This window comes from Phyllostomus discolor, chromosome 10 (assembly GCF_004126475.2).
Source record: "Phyllostomus discolor isolate MPI-MPIP mPhyDis1 chromosome 10, mPhyDis1.pri.v3, whole genome shotgun sequence".
Taxonomy (NCBI): Eukaryota; Metazoa; Chordata; class Mammalia; order Chiroptera; family Phyllostomidae; genus Phyllostomus; species Phyllostomus discolor.
Window position 1 is genome coordinate 26045154 of NC_040912.2, and position 17561 is coordinate 26062714.

Genomic DNA, 17561 nt, shown 5'->3' on the forward strand with positions numbered 1-17561 from the left:
GGCGCACTGACATTACAGACACACTGAGTCACGTCTACGTTTCATTGTTCGACTTTAAAAACTGTTTCTGACTTTGTGCCACTCCAATCAAAAAAAAATTCTTAATATTTTTCTTCAATACTCTTCCTTTGCTTTTAATATGCTTGGAAACCATTTTGGAGTTTCCCTGCCAACACAAAAGGCTTTTCCTTAAGCCTGGCATAGCCTGGACTGTAGTGAGAAGCATGGAGAGGAAGAAGACAGATTTTTCTCCTTTTTTGCACAACTGATTAAAAAAATACCAGCAGATGTGAAAGGGAAAATTCAGACTCTAAATTCTGAAATTTAATCTAGCAATAAAGAAGCCCCAAATTCCTAAGACACAGTGCACTTCAGCTAGCTGCCAGAACACCACTTCCTCCTTCAAACGCGCTCCTGATTAGAAAGGCCCTGAGACATTTTTTTCACCCTTTGGTGAACAAGGTTTATTTTACTTCAGCGAGCACTACTGATTTGGAAAATTAGGATTTCTATGCTTTTAAAAGGTGCTGGTGGTGGTCAGATACATGAAAAGCTAAGTAAGACTACATTTTGTAAATGAAACTTTGCTTCACTGGCACTACCTCTGACAGACTTCTTAGAAAGAATGAAGGGCCCGTGTTTAATCCGTACATTACAGAGTAACAGGTGAACACCCTGCCCTGAACTGAGCAGCACAGTGAGGGAACAGACCAGGCCTTAGAGGCCAAGTAAAGACTTGGAATTATACATCAAGATAGATCTGAAGCCACAGGAGGGTTTTGAACCCAGGAGTGAGTGATATGATCTCACTTATAATTAAAAAGTCACTCCAGCATCTGGGGGGCAGGGGAGACTGAACAATTAGAACAGAGTATTTTGCAATGAATAAATGAATGAGATAAATCTGTAAGTTTCAGAGGAAGATATACAAAACATGTAGTTAAGTTAAAGAGCTAAGATGCAAAATAGTATATGCAGAGTATAATCCTCTTTGAGGGAAAAAGTGTATATACACACACACACACACGCATGCACGCACATGCCAATGCCATGGGTTAGATTTCATGAAACTTACAATTTAAGTAAATTCACATGCCCAAGTTGTTGTAAACACATTTTGAAAAGTCTTCCAATTAATGAATCGAGTATTTATTTTAAACTTAACTTCATTAAGTTTTAATGAAATTTAAATGAAGTTAAAAATTCAGGACTTTAGTCACATTTCAAATGCCCCAAAGCCATGTGTGACTACTGTCTACTTTACTGGACAAAACAGATCTGAACAACGAGAAACAGCACACAGGGATGGTGGGTCCTGTTTTCTTCTGGGGCTCAGAAATAAGAGTGAGGGAGGGCTCTCCTACTTCTCACCTCATGCCTTCTGGGATGTTTGCCATATAATAAACACATCTTTTCACATTCAAAACTATTAACTACAGACAGGTTGTGTGGTCTGAAGTCCTTATAACTTTTACAGCCCTTTCAAGAAGAACACAATATTATGAATGCAAAATTATATAATAAACTGAAAATATATTTAGGATAAAAAGTATCAAAATTTACAAATTTTTACCACTTCAAAATACCACAAGCTTTTTAAAACCCAGAAAATTACCACCCTATTTTTATTATTTAATCATCTGGCAAACCTCTATAGTAGTTTTTTCATAAAATTTTTGACTGCACATTTTAACAATGACAATTTTATGACATAATTTCCCTTATACAAAATGGAAGAATAATTTGCTGTTTCTTATAATCATGATATAGAAACATATGATATAAAAACATATAGAAATCTATGTTTAGGAAAGTTTCTTTTAACATCACAACTCATGTGAGGTCAATTTTTAGGATCAATGCCAAATTTAAGAAAACTTCCATAAAGCTTTTTTCATATATGAGCTGCAAAATTTCAGAGCATTTCAGTTTCTTATGTGGTGACTAATCCCAAGTACTCTTTTAATTAAAGACACTCATTTACTATAAAGCTCACTGTAGTCACATCTTTATGGAATTTTGTGTTATCTTCCTCCATATCAGTATTTTAAGAAACATAACTCTTTTCCCAATATATTCATATGATTCATTCCTCTTCATTAACTAGATTGTCAAACCATTGAGCCTATTTATTACTTCTATTAGAAATGTATCTCTTCCCTTCAAATGAATTACTGCTTTTCACAATATAATTTTTGTCATCAATATATTTCTATTTATTTCATCATTCATCTTTATTTCTTTAGTTTTATGTTCTATCATCTGCAATTTCTTAGTTCTTTAATAAACAAAGGTACAGGTAAAGAAAAAAAGAGGTAACCCTTTATATATGTCTAAATGAGGAATCTGTCATTTCTCAGTTGGTTTATTGAAATGTTCCCAAAACATCTTTCAAACTGCAGTTCAAGTTGCATATTCCCAGCGCAACTTCCCTCCAGCCAGACCTGGAAAACACCTGTAATGACTCCCAAGCAATCCAACCTGTGAGGACTTGTGATGGGAGGTGAGTCAGGGTAGGAAAGAGATGGCAGTCTCAACCACTTGTGGTGAAAGCATCTTAAAATTCTTCAAATTTGGCAAAACCACATGACCATGTGAATACACAGCTAGAGATCTTTCCAGGGCCTCAGAGGGGGCCTATGTAAGGCAGGGGTCCTGAAACCTAAATCCCAGTAAATTAGCTCCTGGTAAACTACTCTGATTACAGGTAAACAGAGTAGTTAGAAGATCCAGCTTAAGCCAAAGGGCCTTAGCCCTACCCCCTAGGGAGCTGGGCGGTTCTCCCCACCCTGCACTCCCACACAGAATATTCAATTTCAGGCTGCAGTATACTTCTAGGAAGTCTTACTGCAAACTCTAACTTAATTTTCCACGCTGGACAACTAGAATTGCCAACATTGAGATTTATACAAATTGAAATCTTAATTAACCAAAAATTTCTAACTCTTTTTCAGAAACATCTTCAGTTTCAGTTTCACCAATCCCTTGTTTGGAATGACCAGTCTAGCCTCACTCTCCTAAACTCTGGAAACATCAGCCCTATTTTAACATAACTCTAAAAGTCTCATTTGCCCCACAAGTCCATAAAAAGTATCTCTCATTGATAACATACAGGCTACAGCCATGATACATGTAACTGGGGGGTGGAATCATCATCAGAGAACTCAATACTTCATTAGTCTAAGCACTACAACTGGGGGTACAGTGCAGGAAACAATAATGATGACATTATGTTTGCACTGTGCAGCTGTATGCACAAAGGGAAGCCTGCACAGCATCTCTAAAGTAGGAGTCCCACCCTGGCTACTGTGGTTCAGTGGATTGAGCGCTGGAATGAGAACCTGAGAACCAAAGGGTCCCAGGTTGATTCCCAGTCAGGGCACATGCCTGGTTTGAGGGCTAGGTACCCAGTAGGGGGCCCTCAAGAGGCAACTACACATTGCTGTTTCTCTCCCTCTCTTTCTCCTTTCTCCCGTCCCCTCTCTAAAAATAAATAAATAAAATATTTAAAGTAGGCGTCCCAACTGGCTTTTAACACAATTAAAGCTGTTTTCAGTTCTTCTTCACAATTCATCTTTTATTTTTAACATCAAGGATTCCAAAGTCTTAATAGGGTCATTACTTCCTACTCAATACAGGGGTGGGCAGAGTACATTTACAGTTGTGAGTACATGAAATACAGAGTTTATTCATGTATTACTATTTGTTATTGTATTACTTATTACAAACAACCATAAACTTACTTTTGCCCACCACTGTATTTCATTTACTATCACCATTTACCCTCTAACACTTATCAGTCCAGCAAAAGGTTTCAAACAATTACTGTCTTCATCAAATTCCATTAAATCTGAAAAATACAGACAGTTCTGAGCACAAATTCTGGAGCCAAACCGACTGGGCTCAAATCCCAGCTCTGTCACTATGATTTTGAGCGTCATATAACCTCTCAGTGCCTCAGTTATCTTACCTGTGAAATGGGGATAAAATGATACCTATCTCTCAGGGAATGCCATGAAAATTAGAAGAATTCATATTCATAAATACTGAGAGCAGCACGTGACACACACTAGGGCTATATGCATGCTTGTTAAATATAATAAAAATATATATCCATATGTAATATATCACTCTGGGGAGTGATCAGAGAAACTAAAGTCAAAATACTCATACTAATGAGTTGTTTTACTATTATATTTTCCACCACATTGTAAATTCCAAACTGCTAAAACAGTTAACTCAAATTTAAAAGCATAAACACTTTCTGAGTCAAATAAACAATTTGTGCATTATTAATACCTGTCTTTCTCTGGTCATGAGGCCATCAGACACTGACAAGCAGCTTGATTTAGTGGAGTCTGAGGAATGTAAAATAGGCTCTATACCTGGGCAGCTTTAGGCACATATTCAATTTCTTAGAACCTCAGTTTCCATCCTTGGACAAATGGATATAATGCTATCTGAACTTCTTAAGATATCTGCTAAAAATCACATCATATGAAACATACATAAAGAGGTATTATTATGTGGCCTGGCATCTAGCAGATGCTCAATAAAGTCATTATTATAGTTATAATTGACATTACCCTTCTATTCTGTTACTATTGTTCTCTAGATATTGCACTACATACTAAGGATCACTGCCCCTCACCATTCTAGCAGTGTAATTAAGGAAATCTATCTTCCCCATTCACTTTCGTGAAGATTGTCAAACATGATCAAGGCCTGACCTTGTCCTGGGCTAAGACTAAGTAACATTGGTGAAAGAGATCCTTCATAGGTACGTACGAGTGCAAATGTGCCACACAAGGTCCTTTCATTAGTACTTAACGCTAGGAAAGTTTTTACATAATTTAGATAAACTATCATAGAAAAGAATAATTATGTCTTAGATGTTTTCTGCATAGCAGTTTCAGTTTACACCAACTTTTGTGAGAACTTGCAAAAATCTTAACATATACTCCTTTATGAATCTTTTCATCCTATCTGCATATTAGATCTCAGCAAGTATCAATGCCCAGTTTTATTTTAGAAAAATACAAGACTAATGATTTATGACTTGCCCTCCTAAACATACCAAGAAGGGAATTCACATAATTTCTCACTATTTCTGGAGGAAGCCCTTGCCTCCAGTACTGTGAATGCTATAAAATCAAATATTAGAGGCTCAAATTGCTAAATATTCTATAAGCAAGGAAAAATATGCTTACCTACTCCCATTCCTGGAAAATGCATTAACTACTGTCCCTCAAATATTTTTCCTTGGATTAAATGGAAACAGTTCAAACCCCAAGAAGGCACATAGCTTTAACTTGGAATGTTGGCTGTTGGGGTGCGCTGTGCATTGCTGGAAAGTAATTAACCATACCCTATCCTCCCTTAGGTGAGATTAGAAAAGCCCAGAAAAGAGTCCTTCAAGGAAAGACTGTCAAAACTCTTTAAATTAATTAGCACATTAAATTTCACCAAATTTATTGTGGAATTGTTAGGCATTCATTTTTAACTTCAAAGAAAGAATAACTGATAAATTGAATTTGCCTTGGAACCCCACATAATTTTTCTTCAAATCTACTGTAAAATACCAACAACCAGTATGGAAAAGCTACAGGCTAGAACTCTCAAATGCACTAACAAGGGACGTTTTTGAAAAAAGAAAAAATGACAAATAGCAAATAGAAAAATCAATGCAATTACATTGGTCTGGGTGCAGAGGAGCCCAGCGTAAAGGAAAGGCCTGTGTGATGAGATGTCTCTAGCACAGCGATAAAAGGGGACATAAGATGGGATCTTAGCAGCGTGGGAAGTTTGGTGGTTCTGAGGCTTTCTGAGGACCACACCTGGTCTGGCTGTATGATTATGACCAAAATATTGTTTTCCCAAAGTTTTTCCTTCTAACAAACAATAACAAAAGAAATTTCAATTTGTAAACTACAATGTCCTTCTAGTCTCAAAACAGCACCATAATATATAGTATTTAAACAGGTACGAAAATACAATAGGTATTTCACAAAACTTGGTAAATGGGTAAATTGCAATATGAGTATATATTAATATATTATTATATTAATGTGCCACAGCAAAATGTTGATTAGTTTGCTCTACATGTAAATCCAAGGCAAAAATAAGTCCTATCTCACTCTGCTTCCCTCAAAAAATATAGCAGCTCTAGTAACCAGAATAATGTAATTAACATTCCAATTCTGGGATTGGTCATCTGGTTCTATAGCAGCAACTATTCAAAATATCATTGTTCATTTCATAAATTTCTATGAATCTCATATGTCCAGGATTTATAATCTATTTTCAGCCATGGACAGAATTTGGTTTAAGGAATTTTTGCATCATTTAACTTTATGACCTAAATAAATATATAGTAAAATATAAATTAAAATTTTAATATAATGTATAAAATAAAGCATAATGTATAAAATAAAATAAGTAATGCTTTATTAGATGATTATACCTTGTTTTTCTATTTTTGGGGGTGGGGGCCCAGAAACAGCATATTCACTAATAATTTAATGGTTGAGATTTAATTCCTGTACTGTCCTCTAAAAACACAGGCAAACCTTCCTTTTTCTTTAAAGAAAAATATATGTTAAACTGAAAATAATGAAGACCTAGTTTCCATTATATAGAGAAGCAGGGTAACTCAGCAAGCAACAAGGACAGCTTCCCATTTCCCAAAACCTTGACCTAGTGGGCTCAGCGCTAGAGATGAAAGGACGCAAAACCTCCATCTCTGCTGTTTTGAGTCACTACCCTGGCAGCTTTTCTGGCAGTTTCAATTGGTTAAAGGGCTTATTATTTCTTGGCAAAAACATATTTCATAATTGCTAAGAATCACAATAACTTAAGATCTGAAGCTTCCTAAGTCTCACTGTGGAGCAGTAGAAAGAAAACCTCCCTCTACTTTACTACCTGGTAACCTTTATCAACTCACTGGGTGTCTCTGAGACTCATTTTCTTTATCCACACACTAGGTTAAAAGCATTTGCCCTGCCTTTTTCTAGGGACTTCTAAATCTAGGGACTTCTAAAAAAGATTGAATAAAGTAGCATGCACAAAATGCTCTCTAAGACAAAAAGTGTTCGACAGAGCAGTATTAATATTAGTAGCAAAAAATAATACTGATTATTAATGAGATAAAATGCATTTAAATGTTATTGGGCTTTCTAGGACCCCCTAGTTTTAAGAATTTTAAGAATTATAAAGGGAAAAGAGTGAGTGACTTTCCAGAAAGCAACTTAACTCTAAAAATGTGAGGTCCTTCCTAAAAAAGTCCAGCCATTGTTAGTTAATATGAGAACAGTTTGCAAGACATCAATGTAACCTGGAAGCCAAGGAGAGTGGACTGGAATGTGCATGTGTGAACAGTGATGACTTCATTGTACTAGTCAGTGGGGGTGGTAGAAGCCATTGAGTGAGCATGTGTACCATGTGGCCATCACATTCAAAATGAAGGAGTAAAGCAACAGATCTGCATCAAATTTTGTGTTAGGCTGGAACATTCCTCTACAGAAACTATTTAAATGATTCAGAAGGCCACAGCTATGGGTGACTGGTGATTGGCAGCTTCATCATGGCAACACGCCTGCTCATGCATCACATCTCATGCGGAGTTTTTGGGGTAAACATCAAATCACCCAGGTGACTCAGCACCCCCTACAGCCCACATTTGGTGCCCTGTGATTTCTGGCTTTTCCCAAAACTAAAATCACCTCTGAAAGAGAAGAGATTTCAGACTGTTGATGATATGCAGGAAAATATGATGAGGCAGCTGATAGCGACTGGGAGAACTGTGTGATGTCCCAAAGTGCCTACTTTGAGGGCAACCGAAGCATCATTGTCCTATGTACAATGTTTCTTGTATTTTGTATCTTCTTCAATAAATGTCTCTATTTTTCATACTACATGGCTGGATAATTTCTGGACATACATCTTTTGAGCAAAACCAGGACAGAGCTGTCCCCTGCCCTAGGACAGACATGAACAAATCACTACACAATATGGTCTTTTCTCATCATGGCGACTCCAAAACAATAATAGGATTTATCAACTCCTTCCAACTCTGTTATTTCGGAAAAAAGACTTCATAGCTAATGAAGATATCTCATGACTATTTTTCACCTTGAACTTGAAGCCCGTTTTGCCTACTTAACAATCAACATCATTTCTAATTAGCTATATTAAATATCTAAAATTAACATGGCAATAACTTTCAGGAACAATTAACACATACACACTCTACTTTTAAAAGGAATGTAAATATTTTTTTAAATTCTTTTAAATCTGCTATCTTCTGGACCTTAATACCAGAAGATAGCAATAAAAAGGAGGGATTCTTTGCGTAAATTGCACCAAAATAATGAGACACTTCCACGTTTGTGTTTGAAGTTCTTTAAACAAGGTGGCCTTTTTAGTGAGTTGAGATAAAGGTTTGAAACATTTTAGGGACAGAGCATTTGGCTGGCATACTGCCACCTTCCACACCAGATAATTTTGGTTGCTGCTGTTTGTCTCATATGTTTTTTATTCTCCCTCTAGGGAAGTCAAAGCCTTTTCATTTGCAGGCAAATTTTACTGCAGCTCTGGAAACTGCTTTACAAGGTGATAAGCATTCACAAGAGGCTTTCATTAGGTCAGTAGCTAAAGCAAAAACTACGTGCACATATTTAGACAACATGTGTGAAATGGAAAACTTTAAACATGTGAGAGTTCCAAGTTAGTCTACTAAAACTGCGTACCCCATGAAAAGTCTGGAGCTAGAAGAAATGAACATGCTAAAGAGCCTAAAATACAACTGAACTTGTGGATTTTCTTTGCTTTCAATTCAACATAACAGCTTGTTTCATTACCTATGTCAACCCCTGCATCTGCTAACCCATTGCTGTCTGATTCTGCCCAGAGTATGTTTCCTTCCATCACTTTTCCAAAAGGTTTGCTGAAATTGGAACAGAAACCCATGCCTTTTCATTTTTCTTCCATTCAGTTCCACAAGTAGCATCCCAAAGTTAATGGTCTGAACCCTATGGTACACGCAACCTATGAGGGCATCTAAGAATTCAAATATGAGACTATGAGTTAAGACAAAATAAAGGTGTCTTAGCTAGTCAGAGAAAGAAAAGACCATCAATTATCAGAAAGGCACACAATCATGAGGTGCCTTAAGGAAGGCCTTAAATACCAGATAAGATTTGGGTAGATGGAGAGCAACAGCATGGGATGAAAAAATAATGACCGAACGTGAGTAGCTTCCAGAGCCCAGAGAGGCTGAGCAAAGAACTCTGATCAGGGACAGGGGAAAACGTAGGGAAGAAGATCATTTGTTGGAAATCACTACACTAGACTGGGTTTTACACACCATTGAGTAAAATATACTCAATGATATTCCAGTCTCCTTCAACTACTTGCAAGTTTGTATGATAAATCTTAACAAAATTAAATCTTGGTTTGCAAAGACACAGTGCTTTCCCCAACAGTATAGCTTTTTCTGACCTGTCCACGAGATTGTAAGCTTACTGAGAATGGGTTCACCTTGTATCCCAGGAGTTGATCCCAGTGTCGAGCACATTAGCAGGCACCAAAATAAATGCTTCCAGCATGCTGCAACACACAGGGCAGGTTTCGGAAATGGACTTTGTTGGCACAGAGGAATGGAAGTTAAGCCTTCCTCTTTGTCACTGATATGCATATCCTATAAGGAGCTCAGAGTTTGCCTAAATGAAGTTGCAATGTAATTAGAAATCAGAGAGAAGAAGCAATCGAATCTCAAAAAGAAAGTTTTATGAAAGACAGCCTACAGAATGGGAAAAATCTTTACAAATCATATTTGGTAAGAGACTTGTATCCAGAACATATAAAGAACTCTTAGAGCTCAATACTAAAAACACAAATACCCAATTTAAGAATAAGCAAAGATTCTGAATAGACATTTATCCACTGAAAATATACAAGGAGCCAAAATAAAAACATAAAATGATGCTCAACATCACTAGCCATCAGGTTAGTGCAAATCAAAACCACCACAGGTCCCACTTCACATCCACTAGGATGCCTACAGTGCAAAAGACAGTAACAACTGGTATTGGCCAAGATGTGGAAAAATTGGAACTTCCGTACACCACCAGTAGGACTGTAAAATGGGCCAGCTCCTTTGCAAAACAGTCGGGCAATTCCTCAAATGCTTAAACTTAGTTATCATACAACCCAGACATTCCATTCCAAGGTATATACCAAAGAGAAATGAAAACATGTCTACACAAAAACCTGTACGTAAATATTCATAATAGCATTATTTATAAGAGCCAAATTGTGGAAACAACCCAAGTGTCTGTCCATCACTGAAGAACAGATAAATAAATAAAGCATGGTATAACTGTACAATAGAATATTACTCAGCAATAAAAGGAATGGAGAAATGATACATGCTCCAACATGGACAGACCTTGAAAATATACAAGTCAAAGAAGCCAGTCACAAAATGTCACATATTGCATGGTTTCATTTATACAAAATATCCAGAATGCACAAATCCACAGAGACAGAAATTTGGGGGGAAATGGAAAGTGATTGCTAAAAGTGCAGAGTTTCTTTTTTTCTTTTCTTTTCTTTTCTTTTTTTTTTAATCCTCACCCAAGAGAGAGAGGGAGAGAAACACTGATGAGTTGCCTCTCGCACATACCCTAGCTGGGACTGAACCTGCAACTCCGGCATGTGCGCTGACTGGGAATTGAACCTGTGACCCTTTGGTTTATGGTACGATGCTCCAACCAACTGAGCCACACTGGCCAGGGCCAGAGTTCCTTTTGAGATGATGAAAATGTTCTAGAATTGATTGAGGTAATGGTCATACAACTCTGATTATGTTTACAAGCCAGTGAGTTGTACACTTTAATCTAATGGCATTGTATGTGAATTATATCTCAATAAAACTTCTATCTTAAAAATATAGTTTCTCTTTGAGGTGATGAAAAATTTTTGGAAATAGAGAGTGGTGATGATTTCATATCCTTGTCAATGTAAATTAGTCCACTAAATTGTATACTTAAAGTGCTTAAAATGGAAATTTTTTTGTAAAAATATGTATTTTTTTACAATAAAAAATTTAAAAATCAGTGCAGAAGGAAAAACATATTAACTTACTTTCCCCAATTTTAATTATTAGTAAATTCTTTCCCCAATAGACTCACTTTGTCCAAAATAGGAAAATCCCAGATCTAAAAGATTTTGAAAGTCTATATATATATATGGAGAGTATTATTATGATTTTGGAAAGTTTATTGAAATCAATTAGCCAGAATAACATTAAAAAAACCTGTAAAGAATATTAAAAAATGCTATTGACCATTGTTTTCAATTTCATAAATTATAAATTTCCTATTTGTGGTTCTTTAACTTGCCTTAACACTGTTTTTGGCAGGTGATGTTTGTTAACTGCTTTGCTATTTCCTGTTGTAAGGAAATTAATTGACTGTTGCAATTAGGTTTTAACAAATAGCATTTCTACTCTCCTTTGCTAATTATGCTGGGCCTAGATTTTGCGTAACATTTCACACTACATTTATTCTCCTACTTTGATAAGAACGTGAATTTGTATACATTTCATTCTGAGTCACTGAACTAAATCTGATTGTGTTGCTTCTAAACCAATTCTGGACAAATACTTAGACTGAAAGGCACATTGATGTGAATAAACTCAAAATAAGATAATATTTAAGTATATCGCATCTCTTTCAGGTTTCAACATGAACGTAAACACACACACACACACACACGCCAAAGAAAAATACCTTACTGCATGGAATGTAGACCCTGTGTGCTTTATAATAAACACTTTTCTAGAAGTCTTCTCTAATACACTGAGAATTATTACTTTAATATGAATTCATTAGAATGTACAGCATTTTGATGGGTTTAAAGCAAGTCTATTATGGCAGAAACAGGAGTAAATATTCCACCACAGCTATTTTATGTAAAATAAAGCATTATTATTAGAAGCCAGAAAAATTTAAATGTCAAACAATAGTAACTTTCTCATCAATCATCTTTTAGATAAATGAATACAGAATTTCAAATCTGTGATTATTCATATTAATTTTCAACTGATGATCATGGAAATTGCTTCATCTAAAAATTTTGGTTCAAGTGTTAGGCTTATTAATTAATAGAATTAACCCTTTTAAAAGTTGTAACTTGGAAAAGGCACCTTGGGAAGCTGAATGAGAAATACTAACATAAATTATCCCTTAATAAAATACAAATGATATTATGTACGATGAAATCAGTTTCTGTGATGAAAAAGAAATGTAATCTTTTTAAATAAGAAAAATAATTACTGATGAACATTAGGTGCAAGGACTAGGAGACACCAGAAACTATATTTTAAATAAAATTAATATATATACATTTATTAAGTGCACACTTTATAAAAGATATTTTCCTTAAGCATTGTACCTATTTAATTTCATTTATCTTCACAAAAATATTTGTAAAGTAGGTATTCATTACAGATAGGCATTTCATACATGTGAAAATTTGATGAAGTGATTCTGCAGCCTGTACAGATTTTCTGAAGTATTAGACCTGAGATTGAATCCAAATCCATGCCCTCTCCATTTTATTATTCTTCCAATAGGAAACATCCCATCGTTTAGCAAGATAATTCAGCCACATGAGCTACTACAAATGTAAAAGGGCTGAGGCATGCAGACATATCCCTAAGATATGATTGGTTCAGGGGGAATACAGACATATTCCTGAGATCTGATTGGTTCAGCTACATTACCCAGCCAGGAAGCAGAAATAAAACACTTATACACAGCAATTCCTACCTTTCCAAGTTGTGAGATACCAGAACAAATACACAATCAAAACTAAATTAAATGCAACCTTGATATTTATATTTCTTAAAATTCTACTAATCCAAACAACAGAGGCAACTTAAAAACATCAGGCTTTATAAAAGCCATGTCTCCTTGCACTCCGCATGTTGGACATATATTATCCACTGTGTATGCATTTAGTATGTGTGTTTAAACACCTTTATAGTAGTTGTATGTTAAGGAAAATTAGTTTAAAAGAGAGTTCACCCAAGGTTATATCACTGGTTCACTTAAGTTAGAGTGTATTTTGGATTTTTGGATACCAATACATAAAAAGGCATTGTCTAGAAAAAAAAAAAAGATGTATATACACATACAATTTTAAAAGTAATGCAAGCTTATATGACTCAAGAGTGGGTCTAATTCTTACTGAAAAACTTATTTGAACTTTCATAGCATTCATTCCTGTCAATATTTTCCTCATGCCTCGCTAGCTGTTCTTTGTCAGTCTCTTTTGTGACTTCTCCATACACAATCTAGTCAAGCTCTAAATTTTAGAGTTCCCCTGGGTTAGGTCCTGGTTTCCCTTTGTTCACCTTCCCTCCCTAGGTGATCACATCCATTCACAAAGATGTAAATACCATCTGTATTCTAATAATCCCCAAATTTAACACATGTGCTAAAAATCTCCACTACAACATAAAAGTTACTTCATCCAGAAACTAAACTCTTAATCTTCCCACCAAACTTGCTCCTTTCTAGAGTTCTTTATCCTCCACCCTGTGGCTCATGCCACCAGACACTGAGATTAATTCCAGATTATATCCTTGTCCCCATATTTAACCCATCATCCAATCCCCAAATACTCATATATACAAAATGCTTCCACTTCTCTCCATTTCTACTATCACTAGCGTAGTCCACATCAGTGCTACCGCTCAGCTGGACTGTTTATTGTTGCTTTAGGCCACTCCCTACCCATTCTCCTCTTCACCAACCAGTGAGATATCTACATGAAAACAAAAACAGATACTATCACTCCTCTGCTTAAAAATCCTTCAATAATTTCTCCTTGTACTTTGGAACAAAACTCAAAATAGCAAGTCTTGTATGTTCTGACATGCGCATTCTCCAACTTCACCCACATTCGTTGCTCCCCCTCTCTGCATCTGAGCAGCAGTGCCGGTTTTCTCTCCCGTCTCCCAGTAAGCCAAAATCCTGACAGCCTCCAGACTTTTGCACATGCCGGCTCCTCTACCTGGAACATTTTCCTCCGCTTATGCCTACCTACCTGATTCATCCCCTCAAGTTTCAGTTCAAATACAACCTCCTTGAAGAGGCCTCCTTAAACTGCCTCTGCCAATTAAATTAGTTCCCTCTTGTAAATTCTCTCTCATAGCATCCTTTTCTTTCAAATCACTCATGACAATCTAAGTAAATACACACACACACACATGCACACGTTAAATGCCTTGCTTGTCCACTAGATTGTAAAATTTATAGACAAGGATCACGTCCCTACATCATCAATACTTTGCGTAGCATCTGGCTCAGAAGGTGTACTTTATAAATATTTGCTGAATTACTTAGAGAAAAGTCCCCTTCTCCAGCTCCCTGTTTCCAGGCCCTGAAAAAAAAATAGTGTAACTGTTTCTTTCTTTAATAGTTCAAGATATGAAAGTATATGTTTAAAAGGGAAAGACTTCACACATGAACATATTTTAGTATATCTTCCTAGCACAAGTTTTGACATTTGAATTAAATCTAATAAAAATAGTTTTTAAAGACAAATAGAACAGTGTAGCTAATAACTAAAATACAGTAAAAATTGTTGAGAATTTGACTACAAAGGAAACATTACACAGAAAGAGGCCATTACCACATACACCCTCAACATATCAATAACTACTTGCTGAGCATCTATCAAGTACACAAGGAGATGCCTCATGTCAGTGATGGTGTGACGACAGCATTTTATCACTATGATTGAGTTTTCAGAGACAGTTGGTAAGAAAGCTTTCTTCAATAAAGCCATAATTATAAAATGGTTAATTTTATTGCATCAAAAATTAAAACATTTGATTTAGGAATAGAAAAGTAACTTTATTTCATCATTTCACAAAGGTGTTAAAATCTGTGATGTTAGTTTAAAGCCTTAGACATAATAGTCTGTTGGGAACTGCCCTGACTGGTATCAGAAGCTGAAACCCCCGCCTAGGCTAAGGCTAAGGGAACACCCTTGGAACCGTAAGCCAGCAAGGAGACAAGGGCTTGTCTCCCTGGCAGGAATGCTGCTTCTGCTGCTTTATTCATAACTGAACCCCAAAAAGCTTGGTCGGTTAGCCAAAGACGGGTAAGATTCCCCACGGGGGGAACGACCTAAGCCAGGCACGATCACTTTGGGAGGCCCCCCAAAAGAAGGACTTTGGGGGCTGCAGCAAAAGAGGGTGCCGGACCCTTGCTCCTCGGCTTTGACATAGCCTGAGTTCTCATCTCTGGGAGAAAATCTCCTTATTGCTTTAGTTCCCATGCTAAGCCTGAAACAATGACAGGGTGGTGCAGCTCTGTGCTGAAAGGGCAGATTCCCTGGGTGATCAGGCCTAAGAAAGAACATGTAAATTACTGTGAAACCTTCTTTGTTTAGGATGCTCTCAGTTGAATGAGAGGGGTCCAAGGAGGAAGTTTGTTCCTCAAAGTCTTACAGCTCTTTGACCCCGACTCAATAGACCAGAAGAGTTCCTTGTTTTCTATAGTTCCTTACTTCCCCCTGATAAGTACTGTACTTTACCTGAATTATTATGCAAAATGAGCCCAATAAAAGCATGTATGGACGGTAAATCAGGGCCCTCCCCACTAGGGGGGGTGGCCATCTCGTCCCTACTTCCCCACAGAAACTGGTCTGTCTCTGTGCAAGTGTGTGTTTGTTTCTCGCGTGTTTTTCGGCAAGCCATCCACAGCGTTCCGTGGTCACTGCTGGCCGGTGACCCACGCACAACAATAGTCCCATTTTCAGATGAAAAAGAAATGCAGGTTTTGCTCAGTACTTACTTATCATATCAATTGCAGTTAACTGAGAAGTCCACACCTGTTTTTCAGTAAGCCAATGGTCACGATGATTCAGGTTAATATTGGCTCAATAAGCATTGAGGACCTCAACCAACATTCTGTTTTAATTCACAGCATTAAAAATGTTTTTTTAAACAACAACAAAAAACCTTCTTTATTTTTTCCTTGCACTTAAAAGGAATTCAAAGTTCTCCTAGAAAGTTCAACACCTGGGGAAACTTCATTAAATGCTATTCCCTGAAATTACTGCTTCATCGAGCAAAATAGGGGCTCTAAAACCTGAAGAGGTTAATAATGTGTGCTATTGCTCAGGGACTGACTCAGAGTGGCTCTGGGAGATGCTGCCCTGCCATTAGCTTAATTAATGTTTCACCAAATGAATGGAGTGCAAAAAAAAATTAGTCTTAAAAGTTAGAGTTTAATGAGGATTTACAGAAACAATGAATTCCTGATTTCATTATCAGGTGAGGAAGACTTGAAGCATATTTCTGCTCTCAAATTGTCTTTAATTTTGGTAGTTACAAGTCAAGACATAAAGGGATGCTGGATAAGATCCAAAGAAAATAAAATGATTAAGGAATCTAGTGATTGCTATCACTATTATCTTTTTAAGGTTGTTATTACAAAAGATAGTCATGAATCGATTGAGGTAAATGCAAAAAATAAAAATAAATAACACAGGTTTGGACCAAATGGATTTTTTTGTTTGTTTCATATTAAAATTTGCTACTGAGCAGTTTTCAAATGAAAGTTTTAGCCTGCTGCTCAGAATTTCAAATCTGCCTCATGCCTTAAAAGTAGCTGCAATTCCAGGGTTTCAAGAACTTTTAATAATTATGCTCCTATTTAAGGGAAAAAAGGGGGTTCATCATATAGTAATTAGATGCTTTTAACAGTCCTAACTTATTTAACTGCATTCCCATTTTTCCCAGTGACATGGGACCTATGAAGCTTATTCATTTCTCTTCAGTAAAGTCCTCTTAATCTTCCTGTGCTCCCCTATGTAGAGACAAATATATAGAATCTGAACGTCTTTTTAAGTTTCTCTAACTAATCAATGGCAAGCTGGCTCATTTTTTTCTCTCTCTCTCTCCCTTTTTAAAAAACTTATTAGAGAGAGGAAGGGAGAGAGAGAAACATCGATTTGTTGTTCCACTTATTCATGCCTTCACTGGTTGATTCTTTTATGTGCTCTGACCAGGGATCAAACCCGCAACCATGGCGTATCAGGATGACACTCTAACCAACTGAGCCACGCGGTCAGGGCAAGCTGGGTCATTTCATCTGCTCTTCATGAGTTCATCATCATTCCAAATATTTATAAATCTTATAATTTCTCTGAAGATCATGAAATATCTTGATTAGTGTAAATTCAGGTTCCATTTTTATACACATTATTTCAAGAAATACTAAGCACTTTTAACCCCAATATAAATTTCCAGATTTTCTAAAGTTACTGCTTGATTTGCCATGTCATTAGGAATGCCAATTAGTTTTCTTCAGACAAAGTAGATCTTGGAGGATTTAAGTTTTTAAAGTATTTCTGATCATTTTTAGACAGCAAAGTTGTGGAGGTTAAAATCATACCACAGAAAAGTAAATAATCAATTACTCCAAAGAAATGCATGTTGAGCTACTGATACTTGTTACAAAGAAGTGTTCTACAGTTGA

At 36.4% G+C, this 17561-nt stretch overlaps 1 protein-coding gene and 1 long non-coding RNA gene across 3 annotated transcripts in view; both read right to left on the reverse strand.

Moving 5' to 3' along the window:
* UMAD1 (UBAP1-MVB12-associated (UMA) domain containing 1) overlaps nt 1-17561 on the reverse strand; it is a 200976-nt gene that overhangs the window by 105854 nt on the left and 77561 nt on the right. The gene's annotated exons all lie outside the window — the stretch shown is intronic.
* On the reverse strand, nt 12576-16980 carry LOC118496963. The gene is made up of 2 exons (XR_004899503.1): nt 15821-16980; nt 12576-14993 (listed from the first exon to the last, which is right to left on the reverse strand). It is a non-coding gene; the product is annotated as an uncharacterized LOC118496963 (long non-coding RNA).